The following is a 17,150-nucleotide window of genomic DNA, read 5'->3' on the forward strand; positions in this document are numbered from 1 at the left end:
GGCAAAACCCCATGATGTGGTTTGGCTCTGTCCCCACCCAAATCTCATCTTGAATTGCAGTTCCTATAATCCCCATGCGGAGTGGGAGGGACCTGGTTGGAGGTAATTGAATAATGGGGGCAGTTAACCTCATGCTGCTGTTCTCATGACAGTGAATTCTGACAAGATCTGATGGTTTTACAAGGGGCTTTTCCCTCTTTGCTCAGCACTGCTCCTTCCTGCCATCATGTGAAGAAGGACACGTTTGCTTCCCCTTCTGCCATGATTGTTAAGTTTCCTGTGGCCTCCCCAGCCATGTGGAACTGTAAGCCAATTAAACCTCTTCCCTTTATAAACTATGCAGTCCCAGGCAGTTCTTTAAAGCAGCAGAGAATGGACTAGTAAACCCTGTATCTACCAAAAAATACAGAAATTAGCCAGGCATGGTGGCATGCACCTGTACTCCCAGCTACTCAGAATGCTGAGGTGTGAGGATCACCTGAGCCCAGGGAAGCAGGCAGCTTGAGACTGCAGTGAGCCGTGATCATGCCAATGCACTCCAGCCTGGGTGAGACCCTGTTTCAAAACAAAACAAAACAAAAAAACCACCTCATTTTATTCTGAAGGTTTCTTTGACTGGGGGGGGGGGGGGGGGAGCCTGAAAGTTTAATTACAATGGGCCTTGCAAATGCTATTTATATCTCCTATCCCCCACACTCATTCAAAGAGTAGTCATTTTCATTATATATATATATATATATTTATTTATTTATTTATTTATTTATTTATAGTCCAGAGGTCTTTTTTTTTTAACAATAGCTATTTTGCCACGAATTCATAGGGAATGGGTTCCAGCAGCTCAGGCTCCTTCCCACTGGTTCTCACAAAATGTGCTTCTCTGAGTGGAGCAGGCTGGCACTTCAGTTGAACCCAGGTACTATCTGTTGGGCTTCTTTCTTTTTCTGATCATTTTCCTCACGCGTTTCGGGAAGCTATCTCGGCTCTTAGAGTGCTTAATGTGCTCAATATGCACATTAATTCTCTTGGCAAGAATCTTGCCCTTAACTTGTTTGTTTACAACAATGCCAACAGCATGCTGGGGAACATTGTAGACTCTTCCAGTTTTGCCATGGTAACACCTGTGGGGCGTTCCTTTTTGAACAGTACCCATTCCCTTGATGTCTACAATGTCACCTTTCTTATAGACTCACATATACATGGACAAAGGAATAACTCCATGTTTTCTTAAAGGCCTGGAGAACATACTGGGTGTCTCTCCTCTTTCTCTTTGTGTTTCTCATTTTGGCGAATTACTGGAGGATGGCGGTTCCACTCATTATATTTTTGAAGCCTCATTTTGGTTTACGTTTTAAAGTATGTTATCAAAAGGAAAAACATTTAAATTATAAAAGCACTATCTACTGAGTTCAGTAAGGCATAAAGAAGAAAGTAAATATTACTTGTCATCCCATTATCCAGTGGTGGGATGTTACTAATATCTGGTCTATTTTGTCCTGAACTTTCTCTGTGCACATGTGTACACACACACACACATAAACACACACATCTACAAGAATGCGTGGGCTACACACATCTGTGAGTATGAACTTAATGAGTCCTGATCCTACCACTTACCAAATGTGTGACCTTGGGTTATTTCTTAACTCCACTAAGCCAGGCTTTCCCTAACTGTGAAATGGAATTAAGTACAATACTCAGCCAGGCATGGTGGCTCACATTTGTAATCCCAGCACTTTGGGAGGCCCAGGTGGGCAGATCACGAGATCAAGAGATCGAGACCATCCTGGCTAACATGGTGAAACCCCGTCTCAACTAAAAATACAAAAATTAGCCAGACATGGTGGCGGGCGCCTGTAGTCCCAGCTACTCTGGAGTTTGAGACAGGAGAATCACTTGAATCCAGGAGGCGGAGGTTGCAGTGAGCCAAAATTGCACCTCTGCACTCCAGCCTGGCAACAGAGTGAGACTTGTCTCAAAAAAAAAGAAGAAAAAAAAAAAGAACAATACCTGGCTGGGCGCAGTGGCTCACACCTGTAATCCCAGCACTTTAGGAGGCTGAGGCAGGCGGATCATGAGGTCAGGAGTTCGAGACCAGCCTAGCCAGTATGGTGAAACCCCATCTCTACTAAAAATACAAAAATTAGCCAGGTGTGGTGGCACATGCCTGTAGTCCCAGCTACTCGGGAGGCTGAGGCAGGAGAATCGCTTGAACCTGGGAGGTGGAGGTTGCAGTAAGCCGAGATCATGCCATTGCACTCCAGCCTGGGTAACAGAGCAAGACTCCATCTCAAAAAAAAAAAAAAAAAAAAAAAAAAAAAGAATAATACCTAACTCCTAAGGCGATGAAAGATTAAATGAGGATCTGCATGTGAAGGCTTATCACAGGTACTGACACCCCATGAACACTTAATGAAGGTGAGCCGTTAATTTGTAACTTTCTCTTGTCACTTTAAAAACACATATAGCTTGATAAGCCTTTTTGTAGCTTTGAAAAACTACCAGTTCTCCTCCATTTCATCCCTGTCTTAGCGGGGATTTGCATATATTTGAACTCTTCAAGTTAGAATCCTGAACCTACAATTACAGTCATTGTTAATATAATGTTTATGCACACTTACAGTTATGTGCCAGTTCATTCTAGCTCACAACACCTCTGCGAGGTAATTGTCATTATCCCCAGTTACAGACGAGAGAATCCAGGCTGGTAAAGGAGGGCTGAGATCTAAATCCAGGCCTCCTGGCTCCACGGCTCTGTTCTTCTCACCCGGCGGCTCATTCTGACACAGCCCATCCCCAGTCAACCGCACAGCCTTCCAAAGGCACTGGGTTAAGTCTGAAAGCAGTTTCCTGGCTCGAATCTGGCCGGTTCCTAACAGAGCAACTGCTATCTGCTAGGCAGGGAAGGCCCCTGGACCAGAAGTCAAGAAACCTGGGTTCCTGGAAGTTCCCATATCCTTTTCACAGTTTCATCACTTGCGGAGTGGGTAAAATAATATCTATCATTCCTTCTTTGTGGGATGAAGTGATAGCCAGATAAAAGTGATGATAATACTAACAATATGACAGGAGTTTAAGAAGTTATGGAAGTCTTTTGTGACTATGTACTGATACTTTTATGACTAATTACTAATACTTTCATTACTAGTTACTATAAACCAATAATAATGAAAGTTTTTGTTTTTTTACCACCCATGTTTTTTGTTGTTGTTGTTTTGTTTTTTCTTTTTTCTTTTTGAGATGGAGTTTTGCTTTTGTTGCCCAGGCTGGAGTGCAATGGTGCGACCTTGGCTCACTGCCACCTCTGCCTCCTGGGTTCAAGTGATTCTCCTGTCTCAGCCTCCCGAGTAGCTGCGATTACAGGCATGCACCACCACACCCGGCTAATTTTGTATTTTTAGTAGAAACGGGGTTTCACCACGTTGGTCAGGCTGGTCTCGAACTCCTGACCTCAGGTGATCCACCCGCCTTGGCCTCCCAAAATGCTGGGATTACAGGCGTGAGCCACTGTGCCCGGCCTGTCACCCTTGTTTTTAATGATATTCTTCATGACTCTGGTAATTCAAAGTGTTTTCCCACCCTGGGCATATTAACAACAACTCTTTCCTTCTTTTTTTTTTTTTTTTAGATAGAGTCTTGCTGTGTCACCCAGGCTGGAGTGCAGTGGCACAATTTCGGCTTACTGCAACCTCCACCTCCTGAGTTCAAGCAGCTCTCCTGCCTCAGCCTCCCAAGTAGCTGGGATTACAGTTTCCCGCCACAATGCCCGGCTAATTTTTGTATTTTTTAGTAGAGATGGGGTTTCACCATGTTGGCCAGGCTGGTCTCAAATTCCTGACCTCAAGTGTCCGCCTGCCTTAGCCTCCCTAAGTGCTGGGATTACAGGCATGAGCCACCACGTCCAGTCATTAACAACTTTTTCTTGATCTCATCATGTCCTTCATTCCACATTAACCAGCCTGCCCGAGTTTCCACCAGATCTTGCTGGCTACCCTGATTCCGAGTCTCCCCCACAGTGCTCCATGTGTAAACTGGAAAGTAGTCCTAACAGGGTCACAGCTCCCCTTCATACCCTTTCCCCGCAGACTGCATTTATAAATGGGCTAAACTCCACCCTCCTTGGGGTTAAAGTGAGGTGGGCCCTTTGTACAGCGCCACATGTAAACAACGTGGCTTTTGAGGTGTCCCCTAAAGCCTGGAGAGGAAGCCACGTTTTTCATTTGTGAGAAAATTATTCAAGGTTCTATCTGGTCCTTTGCTTTTCCCAACTAGGAGGTTTTTCAGCTGATGGAGAACGGTGGTGGACCAGATAAGATCAGAACTGAGGCTGGAGTCCTAAAGTTGCTTTTCTGGAGGATTTCCTAGAGTTGGAGAACATGGAATAATTAGGAAGGGGCATCTGATCCTTGAGGTCAATTTGGAAGAATTGAGGGAGCTACCTACCCTCAATTCAGTGTTTCCTGAATGTGGTTCATTGACTTGTAAAGAGGAGACATTTTGATATATCATTGTAAGAGAGCAAGTCAAGGTGAAACGCTCAATTGAATGGTAATTGCTTGGGAAGGGAAGAAGGGTCAAAGTGGTTGAACTTAATGATGCAAAAAGAATGATCATGAGAAGAGAATTATAAACGGAGTGAGAGATGTTAGGCAAAGGTGAAGGACTTCAAGTCAGCTATAAAGAAAATGATTAGAAACCTATTCTTGGAAGCAGATGTCCATCAGAGTGAGAAACAGAGACCATAAAGGAATATCTTCAAGCTTCTCGATTTTTAACAATGTGCATATGTTTTGTTTTCCATATATTTACGTATTACTGAGTATAGAAATGATTTTTGTCAAGACCAAGTGGTAAGGACTTGGTTGTTTTAAAATAAGATTGTCAGATTTAGCAAATGAAAAATTCCATGTGATTTTTGGGATCTACTTAGAGTAAAATAATTACTCATTTTTCATCTGTGATTCAAATTTAACTGGGTCTCCTATATTTTATCTGGCAGTGTTAGTATAAACCTGTGTAAGGAAAGGCACCAGCCCCTGCTAGATGAAGGTTTGCTGGGGAAAGGAACAGTCTCTGGGATACTATCCAGCTTCAACTCTCCTTTATAGAAGGCCCTTCATGGTAACACAGCACTCACTATTATAAAACCATCTGGCAGGGCTGGGTGTGGGCCCGGCCTAGAGGTGAGCAATGGCTGTAATTGATTTTCTGCTTCTGAGTTTACGTTGCCCAATGCCCAGTTCTCAGGGATAGGTCAAAGCAGAAGACCTCTGTGAGTGGGAACAAGTTTCTTTAAACAAGAAACAAGTTTCTTTTATCATATACAACTGAGCACAAATTATTCATGTTTTCGAGACTGTGAAAGGTAGAAATGGAAGAAGATATTGTTACCACGTCAGAAGAATGGGAGATGAGAAGAATTCTTTCTCTCTCTCCGTCAGATGCCAGTAAGCAATCAGACTATCAAACATTTCCAGACATTGCCAAATGTCCCTGCGGGGATAGGAGAAGGGTCTGTAAAATACCTGATTGAGAATCACTGGCTTACAATATCAGGCATCATCCTAGACACTCAGCCTCTCCTCCTCAACAAGCCTTTAAGGTAGACGGTTTAAATATAAGGACAGGAAATGTCAAATGACTTACCCAGAATCTCACGGATAATCATTATGGGATTTGAACTTTAAACCTAGGTCTTTCTTATTCCACTACGTCTCCACACTGCCATATAACACACAGTTCCAACACCAAAGGAACTTCAGAGCTATCTGGAGAGGTGTGATGTGAACCAAGTAAGTTTCAGTGTGTTCCCTGGAGAATGAGTGATGTGAGCACTCAGAAGAGAGAGGCAACAGTGGGAGGGAAGTCAGGGAACGTGTCCTGCACAGATTAGAATGTTCTTTGCATATTTGTGGGCAAACAGTGAGTTTGTGCAGAGAAGTGGCAGGAAGTAAGATCTGGACAGATAGCATTGGGTAGCAGTTAAGAGTAAGCACTGGTTCCAGGTAGACTCTCAGATCCAGCTCCTCTACTTATTAGTTGTGTGACCCTACTTATTAGTTGTGTGACCATGAGCTACTTAGATAATCTTGTCCAGTTTCATTGCCTGTAAAATGGGTTGCTGTAATAATAGTACATATTCTAAGATTGTAATAGGGATTTAATGACCTAATACGTAAAAGGCTTAGAACAGGTCTTGGCATCCTGTATGTGTTCAATACACGCTAGCTACTTAGTACTTGGTTCTGTTGGACTTCAAATAGAGTTTAGAATCTATATTGTAAATAATGGCAGCTTTTGAATCAAGGCCTGCAAAGATGTTCCAGAGGCACCACAATCCCCCTTCCTGTGTGCACTGGAAGATCACAAATTAATATATCTTTGGATCAGAAACCATTCTCCGGTTCCATGAACTGTTCAGTTCCTAGGGAACTATGTCAAATGGTTCAGCCCCTCTGTGGTGGCTTTGGGTTTGAAGCATTTTGTTTGTTTGGTTGGTTGGTTTTTTTCTTTGAGACGGAGTCTCACTCTGTTGCCCAGGCTGGAGTGCAGTGGCGCAATCTCGCCTCACTGCAACCTCCACCTCCCGGGTTCAAGTGATTCTCCTGCCTCAGCCTCCCGAGTAGCTGGGATTACAGGCGTGCACCACTGCACCCAGCTAATTTTTTGTATTTTTAGTAGAGACAAGGTTTCACCATGTTGGCCAGGCTGGTCTTGAACTCCTGACTTCAGGTGATCTGCCCACCTCGGCCTCCCAAAGTGCTGAGATTAGAGGCGTGAGCCACCACGCCTGGCCGGGTTTGAAGCATTGAGGACATCTTCCCAACAGAGCTGCGAAGAGGGAAAGAGACATGGGCATCTGTTCAGACGTCATTCACTCATCCATCCATTCAATCAACATTTACTGAATACCTTTTTAATTCTGGGCATCATGTTTCCATTAACTACATCTGGAACACCAATAAGTCACCACCCCGTCTGTGTGTCAGCTGAAAGTTGATTGGATAGAATTGTCATTGTTTAGTTTCAAGACAATTCAAAGTTATATTTGTGGATTGTGTCAGAATCCTGAGGTTTCTTCTCATGCTTTGCTTGGTGCCACTGCTGGGCCTTGTGTTTGTGGAGAGCTGGTGGCCCTGGATGTGGTCGGGGATCTTCTCCTGGGAATTCCCGCTTTCTTCCTCTCTTCAGCTTTTTACAGCTGCATAAGGTTTAGATCTGTTAGCAAACACTTGTATAATTATGCCCCTCTCTGTTTACAGATTTAGGATAAATTGTCCTAATGGGAAAATATCTGTCCTTTAGAGTAATTTGGATCAAGGCTTTTTATTTTTTGTGTCTGGTTCACTTGCCTTTCTAAAAATCATTTTGCTGTCTGTTTCACTCATGAATCATCTATTGTTGATATACAACAGCACTCAATAAACCTTGTTAAAAATCTTGTCTTGATCTAAAAGTAGTTGACATTGGGGAAATATGTGACCCATCCATATGCTGTCTCATAGATACTGAATTGAAGGAAACACTGGATTGTAAGGCTCTTTGGGGACATCTGATAAGAAGCCCACAGAAATGACAAGCCAGAGGTCTGTGCTGAGCTGTGACATGAGTCTTTGTTCTGTAGGGTGGGGTTTGTTAAAGTTGTCAGGAATAAGGCCTACTTTAAAAGATACAAAATGAAATTTAGAAGACGACAAGAGGGTAAAACCGATTACTATGCTAAGAAACGCTTGGTGATAGAGGATAAAAATAAGTACAACACACCCAAATACAGGATGAGAGTTCGCGTAACAGAGATATCATTTGTCAGATTGCGTATGCCCATGTAGAAGGGGATATGATAGTCTGCACAGCTTATGCACACACTGCCAAAATTTGGTGTGAAGGTTGGCTGACAAATTCTGCTGCAGCATATTGTACTGGCCTGCTGCTGGCTCGGAGGCTTTTCAGTAGGTTTGGCATGGGCAAGATCTAGGAATGCCAAGTGGTGGTGACTGGAGATGAATACAATGTGGAAAGCATTGATGGCCAGCCAGGTGCCTTTACCTGCTATTTGGATGCAGGCCTTGCCAGAACTACCACTGACAATACAGTTTTGGAGGCCCTGAAGGAAGCTGTGAATGGAGCCTTGTCTATCCCTTGCAGTACCAGACGATTCCCTGGTTACGATTCTGAAAGCAAGGAACTTAATGCAGAAGTTAATGCATTGGAAGCACATCATGTGTCAGAATGTTGCAGATTACATGCGTTACCTAATGGAAGATGAAGATGCTTACCAGAAACCATTCTCTCAATACATAAAGAACAGCATAACTCCAGACATGATGGGGATGTATAAGAAGGCTCATGCTGCTATGCAAGAGAATCCAATCTATGAGAAGAAGCCTAAGAAAGAAGTTGAAAAGCAGAGGTGGAACTATCCCAAAATGTCCCTTGCCCAGAAGAAAGATCAGGTAGCTCAAAAGTAGGCAAGCTTCCTCAGAGCTCAGGAGCGGGCTGCTAAGACCTAAACCAAACAATTTTCTATGAAGATTTTTCAGATAAAGACAATCAACTTATTTACTAAGCAGCTGAAGAAAAGGAAACAGGAAATGACCGACCAGAGCCTTGACCACAGTGCTGGAAAACCTCATTTCGGTTCATGTGTCTTAAGGCATCACAGTCAAGAAGCATTTGTATTCATTCATTCCACAGTCACACCTACTGTATGCAAAGTTAGATTACAGCTGAATAATTAAATGTATAAAGGTGAACCTTGATTTGAATTCTTCAGCTTTGTGGGAGATAGCAATGCACCCTCCCTATCAGAAAGTGAACTTGGGGCCTGGCGCCGTGGCTCACGCCTGTAATCCCAGCACTTTGAGAGGCTGAGGTGGGCAGATCACCTGAGGTCAGGAGTTTGAGACCAGCCTGGCCAACATGGTGAAACCCCGTCTCTACTAAAAATACAAAAACCAGCCAGGTGTGGTGGTGGGCACCTGTAATCCCAGCTACTCAGGAGGCTGAGGCAGGAGAATTGCTTGAACCCGGGAGGCAGAGGTTGCAGTGAGCCAAGATCGTGCCATTGCACTCCAGCCTGGGCAACAGAGTGAGACTCTGTCAAAAAAAAGAAAAAAGAAAATGGGCCGGGCACGGTGGCTCACACCTGTAATCCCAGCACTTTGGGAGGTCTAGGTGGGCAGATCACGAGATCAGGAGATTGAGACCATCCTGGCTAACACGGTGAAACCCCGTCTCTACTAAAAATACAAAAAATAGCCAGGCGTGATGGTGGGCGCCTGTAGTCCCAGCTACTAGGGAGGCTGAGGCAGGAGAATGGCGTGAACCCAGGAGGTGGAGCTTGCAGTGACCTGAGATCTTGCCACTGCACTCCAGCCTGGGCGACAGAGCGAGACTCCGTCTCAGAAAATGAACTTGGTCCTTCCTTTCCTCTGTTTTGCTGGGAAAAGATGATTATTTCCCCAGGCAATGTAAACCTGTGTAAAGCTTGCTTTTCAATCAGTTTGGCCAATAAGCATGAATGCTTCTTTTTGCAATGTTTCCTCCCTCTGAATAGCTAAAAATACCTAATGATAAGAGGCAGTGGTGTAATGATTAAGCATACCCTTTTGAGTCAGACCAAATGGGTTTGAATTAGGACTCCAGCATTTATTAGCCGTGTTACTTAACCTCTTTGTGACTCAGTTTCCTTGTGTTAGAATAAGACTAATAATTATACCCACTTCACAGGGCTACTGCAAAAAAATGAGATAATCTAAATAAAGTACTTAGCACAGTGCCCAATATAATTATAGTAAGAGCTTAATAAGTCATAGCTATTATTATCATTATCATCATCAACTAATTATTTAAACCCACTAAAAAGCAATACGTCCTGTACACAGAACAGGAGCGAAGCTATGAAATACACTTACCGGGCTGGGCGAGGTGGCTCACGCCTGTAATCCTAGCACTTTGGGAGGCGGAGGTGGGTGGATTACTTGAGGTCAGGAGTTCGAGATCTGCCTGACCAACATGGTGAAACTCTGTCTCTATTAAAAATACAAAAATTAGCCAGGTGTGGTGGCGTGCGCCTGTAATCCCAGCTACTATGGAGGCTGAGGCAGGAGAATTGCTTGAACCCGGGAGGCAGAGGTTGCAGTAAGCTGAGATTGCGCCATTGCACTCCAACTTGGGTGACAGAGTGAGACTCCATCTCTCTCTCTCTCTCTCGTATATATATATAAGTGTGTGTATATATATAAGTATATATATGTGTATATATATAAGTATATATATGTATGTATATATATATAAGTATATATATGTATGTGTATATATATAAGTATATATATGTATGTGTATATATATATAAGTATATACACTTATCATCTAGTTAATGTCCACAGTTGGGCATATTTTTAGCGATGCCCATCCCAATAAGGAAAACAAAGGTCCGATGTTTTGAGAGAACATTACATTCTCATGGCACCTTGTTTGTGAGTTAGGGAACACAGAGGTTCAGGATCTTTACTCCCACATATGATGGAATAACAGTGGAACGCTATAGTTCTAGAAGGGAATAGAAGGCGTTTTCTAGCCTCACTTCTGCTTAAACATGCAAAACTATCACTTAGGATGGAGTCTGATAGATGGAGATTGCACAGTGTTATCAGATGAGACTATCCTAAGGTGAAGTCAGTTACCATTAGCATTAAGCAAGTCGTCTTTACATTGTACCCAAATTCTTTTTTTTTTTTTTTTTTTTGAGACGGAGTCTTGCTTTTTCACCCAGGCTGGAGTACAGTGGCGCCATCTCGTCTCACTGCAACCTCTGCCTCCTGGGTTCAAGCGATTCTTCTGCCTCAGCCTCCCGAGTAGCTGGGACTACAGGCGCATGCCACCATGCCTGGCTAATTTTTTATATTTTTAGTAGAGACGGAGTTTCGCTGTGTTAGCCAGGATGGTCTCGATCTCCTGACCTCGTGTTCCACCCGCCTTGGTCTTCCAAAGTGCTAGGATTACAGGCGTGAGCCACTGTGCCTGGCCTCCCAAATTCTAAAGTTGTATTTTGAGTCTCTTACCTCTTATGTCCTCTGTAGAGATGATGAACAGCTGGTCGGTATCCTCTTTATAATAACCCTTCAAGTAGGAAAAGGCTGTTAAGTTTGCCTTTAGGCACTTTTTTTTCACTCTAGACTAAACAACTCCAAATCCTTTAACTTCCCCTTGTAAGTTCTATTTTCTGTCTCTTTAATCATTTAGGTTCTCCTTTGGAACCTTTCCAGTGTCTCCACATCTTCCTTACAATAAGAGGCATCAGATTGGACATACCCCCACCCGCCCCAACCCACCAGTAAGAGTCTGTCTGCTGTCAAATTCTTTATTATGGGGTAGGGAGAAGGGGGGCACTTCCCTTTCCTGTCAAACTCCCACCAGCGTGAATTCACCCCAGCACTGCATTGCCTATTTCTTATCAGTGCAATATGCAGATTCCTATTAAATGCATGATCTGCTGTGATCCTCACCTCTTTGTCAGTTTTTCTTGAATCTAGACATTAAGCCCCATTTGTGCCTGTCATTTTGATCATCACCCCTGAGGATACCACTTTGAAATCAGCCATCATGCTGAACTCAAACTGTTTTTAATGAACCATTTCCTTAATGTGTGGAAGCTACTTTGGATTCTGTTAACATATCAGCAGTTCCCACTCAAATTAATGTTATTTGTAGACTCTGGGTATGCATATAGCAATTTCAAGTATTATTTAAACCAGACCCAAGACAAAATCGTAGACCACATGCTAAGCACCCCTTTGTTTACTGGGCCATTGATCTCTTTTCCAGTCAGCAGTGAAACCTCAGTTAGGGAAAAGACGCACAAGATCATATCTTTCTGGCCTGCTGATGAGAATGGCATATGCATGCAAAAGCTTTCCTGAAATTAAGGTATTAGGCAGATGTAGTCACATTTTTTTTTTTTCCCTGAGATAGAGTCTTGCTCTGTTGCCCAGGCTGAAGTGCAGTGGTGGGATCTTGCAACCTCCGCCTCCTGGGTTGAAGTGATTCTCGTGCCTCAGCCTCCCGAGTAGCTGGGATTACAAGTACCCACCACCACGCCTGGCTAATTTTTATGTTTTCAGTAGAGACGGGGTTTCACCATGTTGGGCAGGCTGGTCTTGAGCTCCTGACCTCATGATCCGCCTGCCTCGGCCTCCCAAAGTGCTGGAATCACAGGCGTGAGCCACCGTGTCTGCCGTGTGGTCCCATTTTCAATTCCCAGCACTTATGTGCCCCAGACTGAGCTGAGGCAACAAAGATGAGGATGGGGGCAGAATATTTCTTTGCATTATACTTAAAACCATACATTTATTTTTATTATTTATTTATTTTATTTATTTTTGAGACTGAGCATTGCTGTGTCGCCCAGGCTGGAGTGCAGTGGCGCAGTCTCGGCTCACTGCAACCTCCACCTCCTGGGTTCAAGCTATTCTCTTTCCTCAGCCTCCCAAGTAGAGTAGCTGGGACCACAGGCGCGTGCCATCACGCCTGGCTGATTTTTGTATTTTTAATAGAGATGGGGTTTCACCATGTTGGCCAGGCTGCTCTCAAACTCCTGACCTCAAGTGATCCACCTACCTCGGCCTCCCAAAGTGCTAGGATTACAGGCATGAGCCACCGCGTGCCTGGACTTTATTATGTATTTATTTTATGTTTTTGAGTTGGAGTCTCACTCTGTAGCCCAGGCTGGAGTGCAGTGATGGGATCTCAGCTCACTGCAACCTCTGCCTTCCGGGTTTAAGCAATTCTCCTGCCTCATCCTCCCGAGTAGCTGGGATTACAGGTGCCCACCACCACACTCAGCTAATTTTTGTATTTTTAGCAGAGATGGGGTTTCACCATGTTGGTCAGGCTGGTCTCGAACTCCTGACCAAAAGTGATCCACCCACCTCGACCTCCCAAAGTGTTGGGATTACAGGCGTGAGCCACTGCGCCTGGCCCATACATTTACTTTAAACAGCATTGATGTACACATCATTAATTATGTACCTGGATTGAAGGAGTGGAGAAAGAAGCTAAAACATTGGGAAACTGTTGTGGAAAAAACACTCAGAAAGGAAGCAAAGGAGTACTTCTCTAATTATTATTAGAAAATTATTCAATTTGAACTTAATTCCCATAAAACGTATAGGATGCTAATGAAAGACTGCCACTTCCTGGCAGAAGAGTGGGAAAAGGGAAGGGGGTGGAGCCAACATTCACTGAGACCCTTATAATATGTGTAAGCCAGACACTTTGTGTTAGAGAGTTCTAATACCCTTGATTTTTTCTGAAATCATCAGCCTAATTTGCTTTGACCCAGGAATTGCGATGTTTGGAGGACTGGTCTACAAAGTTTGTTCTCACTGGGCACATGTAGTGTTCTCCTAAACTCCATGAGGTATTGTTGGTTGCAGTACCCAAAACTTCTTGAAATAAATCTTATCCTGGGGTTCTGTTTCCTTTTGGTTCTTCCGAAGGAGGAATACCATGACCTGACACTCCTTGCCTGTTTCTGGGTTGGCTGTTGTGCCGACCTGAATGAAGCAACTAGGGGTAATTCCAGGACTGGTAATGATGATAATTATTTACTATGTGCTCTGGGGCTGCTTCTGAGAGTGGGCAGATTTCCAGCCCAGGCTTGACATGGGTTGGCCCCTCCTGGGCTTTAATTACCCATTCCGGTGGCAGTAATGGTACTGGAATTGAAGCTTTCTTTTGCCTCCTCCATTATAATTAATTGCTTCGAATTCCACCAGATCTGTCCGTTGCAAAGCTCATTTACTTTTAGGGGCTGCTGGATGCCCACAACCAGAGCTTAGAGCCAGAGGGGTGGAGTGGGACTGGGGTGTGACTCTAACATGAACCCCAAGGAGTGGAGTGTGTGCCTGCCTGTGCAAGTCCCGGGAGGGAGGCCCAGGGCTTGAGTGAGTTTGTTTGCACTGAGATTGGTGCCATCAACCTCAGGAGCTCTCCATTCCTCTAGCTCAGGTTCCTGGGAGCTCCACCCTGGATGCCTTTTGAAGCCAGGTGAAATGTGTTTTGAGCAGACGTTCCATAAAGGCTTGAGGTTTGGCACCAGCGACGCTTTTACTTTTCAACAAGTGTCAGGAGTGGAAAAATGGAAGAGAATACAGCTGACGTTTTGAAAAGCAATGAAATGTGGGGTGACTCCCCCTCCCGCTGCCAGCCCCCCTCCCCTGCTTTAAGAAAAGCAAACACTCTTTTCCTGTCTTATTTGTGTTCCCATTAATTTAAGACAGGAAGCCTCAGTGGGTGTGATGTAAACAATTCGGCCTCGTGGGTCGGGCTTCCTCATCAGTTTGCAGCTGGAGCGATGGCTGCAGGGCCCAGGCCCACTCAGGCCTCCTGGGGGAGGGCTTGTTGACTGAACCCCACAGAAGGTGGGAGGGGTAGGGGAGCGGGAGAAGGTATAAAGGAAATGCTTCAGTCGTGCAGTCACCGGCGATTGTAATTCAGCGGTGTTAACTTTGGTTACTCCAGCAGAAAGGCTCTGACCGGGGATTTCTGGAAACTTCCCTGACATCCTGCCCCATGCGATGGTTGTGATTTCAGCTGGGGGCTCCACCCCTGTAAGAACTCAGGCTGCCGCGGATTATGAAACGGAGTGGTCATGATGTGAATTGATGTGGGAAGGTGGAGCTTCTTGCAATGGCTCGGAGGGAGAACTTTTGGTGCAAACGAGGGTCTAGGGTAGGGCGCTTTTTCCTCTAACCTGCTCCGGGTTTGCCCCAGGAAGCTCCTGAGCCCTCGGTGTAAACAAAGGTGTCTGGATGAGAAGCCCCAAACTCCCTGAAATCCTCCCCAGGGCGGTTTCCTTTTCCCGGCGAGGGGAGTGACCGGGGAGGGGATCTTGGAATGCCGTGGGGTTTTGACAAGTGAGCAGGGGAGTGGCGAGCCGAGTTAAGGATTGCATTACAGGCTTTTCCTAACCTCCTCCACCGCGGCGCGGAGGGAGGAGGGGGGGTCCTCCCACAGACCTGGAGCCGGCGGAGAGCAGCCTTCGGGAAGTCCTGCAGGAGCCGCGTTCCAGGAGGGCAGCTGGCAGCCGCCCCAGGCCCCCGGGCCGCCTGCAGGTGATTAGGCTAATGAGCTGCCCGGGGGGCGCGGAGACCGGCCTGGCGAGCGGATTACCCGGCGCCCAGCTGCTGCCGGCGGAGACTCCCAGGAGCTCCGGAGAGGAACCCTCCGAAGGTGACTTCAGAACTGGAGGTAGGAAATCGGCTTCTCAGGCGAAAGCCTCAGGTTTTCTGATCTGATCCAGGTCGGGTGCAGACTGGGGCTGAATCCACAAATGTGGAGATTTAGCCACAGCCTCGGAGGCGCGGAGCGGCCACCTAAGCGTCTGCCCTTCTCGTCTGCCGGATCACTGGGGTGTGTTGTTTTTAAAGTGGGGGATTTGCGTGTTGAGAGACGGTTTGTGTTCTTCGGGAGGAGTAAGTGACTTGGAGCTGGTTTGTCAGTGGCTGGACGGAAGGAGGCGCCCCGGCTGTGTGTGACGGGCAGGGAAGGGGTGCCCAGAGGGGACAGGTAATAGGGGGTTCCGGAGCCATGGCGGTTTCAGAACCTTGGGGGCTGTGCCGTTGAAGCCCCGGTAGGGGCGGGGGGCATGGCAGCAGCCCGGGAAATCTGTCATACTGTCCCCCATCCCTCGCTAGCAGCAGAATGACTGAGACGGAGCAAAGCTGCCTTCTCTACCCGCGGGAACTGTGGATGATTTCACAAGAGGTCGTGATGGCATTTGGAGACAGATCTTTGCCCCCAAATTACTAAACAGCCTGCTTGGACAACAGCCCCACCACTGATTCCCAAAATGTTTTGATTATAGGATCCACAAATCAAAGATATTTAAAGATGCAGGATGTTTGGAAAGAAAATGGCATTTTCTGTCCTGTAGCTCCTCTCTACTAGGTAGCTGATAAACACCAGAAGTGAAATGAAGTCAGTCTTGTCTCATGAGATGGAGGGAAAGAAGGCGGTAACTACAGCTGTCATCCTGGGAACCATGTCTGGGAGAAAAAGACTGTGAATGTAAACAGTAAACAAATGCTTTTCATAGAAATAGGCCAGGCTGAGTTTGATATCATAAGGGGATATAATAAACTCTAAGTAATATAGACATATCTTTAAATACATACAAAATAATACTTTCAGACTTTGCACTCTTACACTGTTTTGTAACTCTCAATTCAACTTTGCAGGTGAATTGCAAGGGCCTCATCTCGTCCCCAGCTGCTAATCTGGCCATTGAATACTAACCTGTAGGCCTCCGTGGCTCCTTTTGCTGAGATGTTAATGGAGTTGAGAGGATACGGGACCCACCCACAGTTAATCCAGGATCTTCAGTCAAACCCAAGGCCCCTGGGTGCAGCTGCGGGACTCACAGACAGGATGGCCTTTGGGGAAAGAGGCCTGTGTCAGGTCTTAAGGAAGAAAAAGAGTTCTCAGAGCAGGCCACAAACAAAAGAAACAAGAAAGGGAAAGTGATGGGGTTCGGAATCGAAGTGAATTTAAGGCTTATCTGGGCCCTCACCCTCTCTGAGCCTGCATTGCTGGGTGTAATTGCCAGCCTCCCTCTTATCTAGAGTGAAGGAAAGATGGTCTAAGAGCAGCAAAGTCACCAAACTGCCTTTCTGCCTCCTCACGTCCCTAAATTTCCCAGCAGCGTACCTGGCACGTAGTAGCGCTTCCCTTGAGCCTCTGTTCCTGCTAATCTGTCACACTTAGGGATGGTGTCGTTGAAGAGAATGGTGAGTCCATTGCACTGTTTCCTGGGACATCAAGGTCGCTTACCTGCTCTCCCCTTTTGCCTTCTTCATCGTCTTCTGTTTCCCAGAGGTTTGGCCAAGTGCTTGTTGCTCTGCCCTCCAGAGGGTGGGTGCTTCCTGATTTTACTGGATTTTCATTCCGGAATCAGACTTACAGCGTGAGCTTCCCTCCTTATCAAAACTATATATATATATAGTTTTGCTGGTAAAACACACCTTCCAGAAGTTCCTGAGAAAGAGGACATGGGAGGCAAGTTTTTTGAGATCCTCCAAGGTTGACATAGGTTGCATGGAGTAGGAACTCTAGGTTGGAAATCCCTTTCTCTCAGAAGTTAGAAAGCATTG

General features: G+C 45.5%; 1 protein-coding gene, 1 long non-coding RNA gene and 1 pseudogene across 7 annotated transcripts in view; 2 read left to right on the forward strand and 1 right to left on the reverse strand.

Annotated features, from left to right (window-relative positions):
- PDZD2 (PDZ domain containing 2) overlaps window positions 1–17,150 on the forward strand; it is a 472,513-nt gene that overhangs the window by 200,202 nt on the left and 255,161 nt on the right. Inside the window, exon 1 of one of the 6 annotated variants that reach the window (XM_063700789.1) lies at window positions 14,774–15,249. The exons of the other annotated variants lie outside the window; for them this stretch is intronic. The gene's annotated coding sequence lies outside the window, so the exon portion shown is untranslated. Of the gene's footprint in view, window positions 1–14,773; window positions 15,250–17,150 lie in introns of those variants that run through there. 6 annotated transcript variants of the gene reach the window in all.
- LOC109023783 (large ribosomal subunit protein uL18-like) lies at window positions 7,602–9,910 on the forward strand (annotated as a pseudogene).
- On the reverse strand, window positions 13,107–15,118 carry LOC134757603 (uncharacterized). The gene is made up of 2 exons (XR_010131778.1): window positions 15,018–15,118; window positions 13,107–14,779 (listed from the first exon to the last, which is right to left on the reverse strand). It is a non-coding gene; the product is annotated as an uncharacterized lncRNA (long non-coding RNA).

Source organism: Gorilla gorilla, chromosome 19 (assembly GCF_029281585.2).
Source record: "Gorilla gorilla gorilla isolate KB3781 chromosome 19, NHGRI_mGorGor1-v2.1_pri, whole genome shotgun sequence".
Lineage (NCBI taxonomy): Eukaryota > Metazoa > Chordata > Mammalia > Primates > Hominidae > Gorilla > Gorilla gorilla.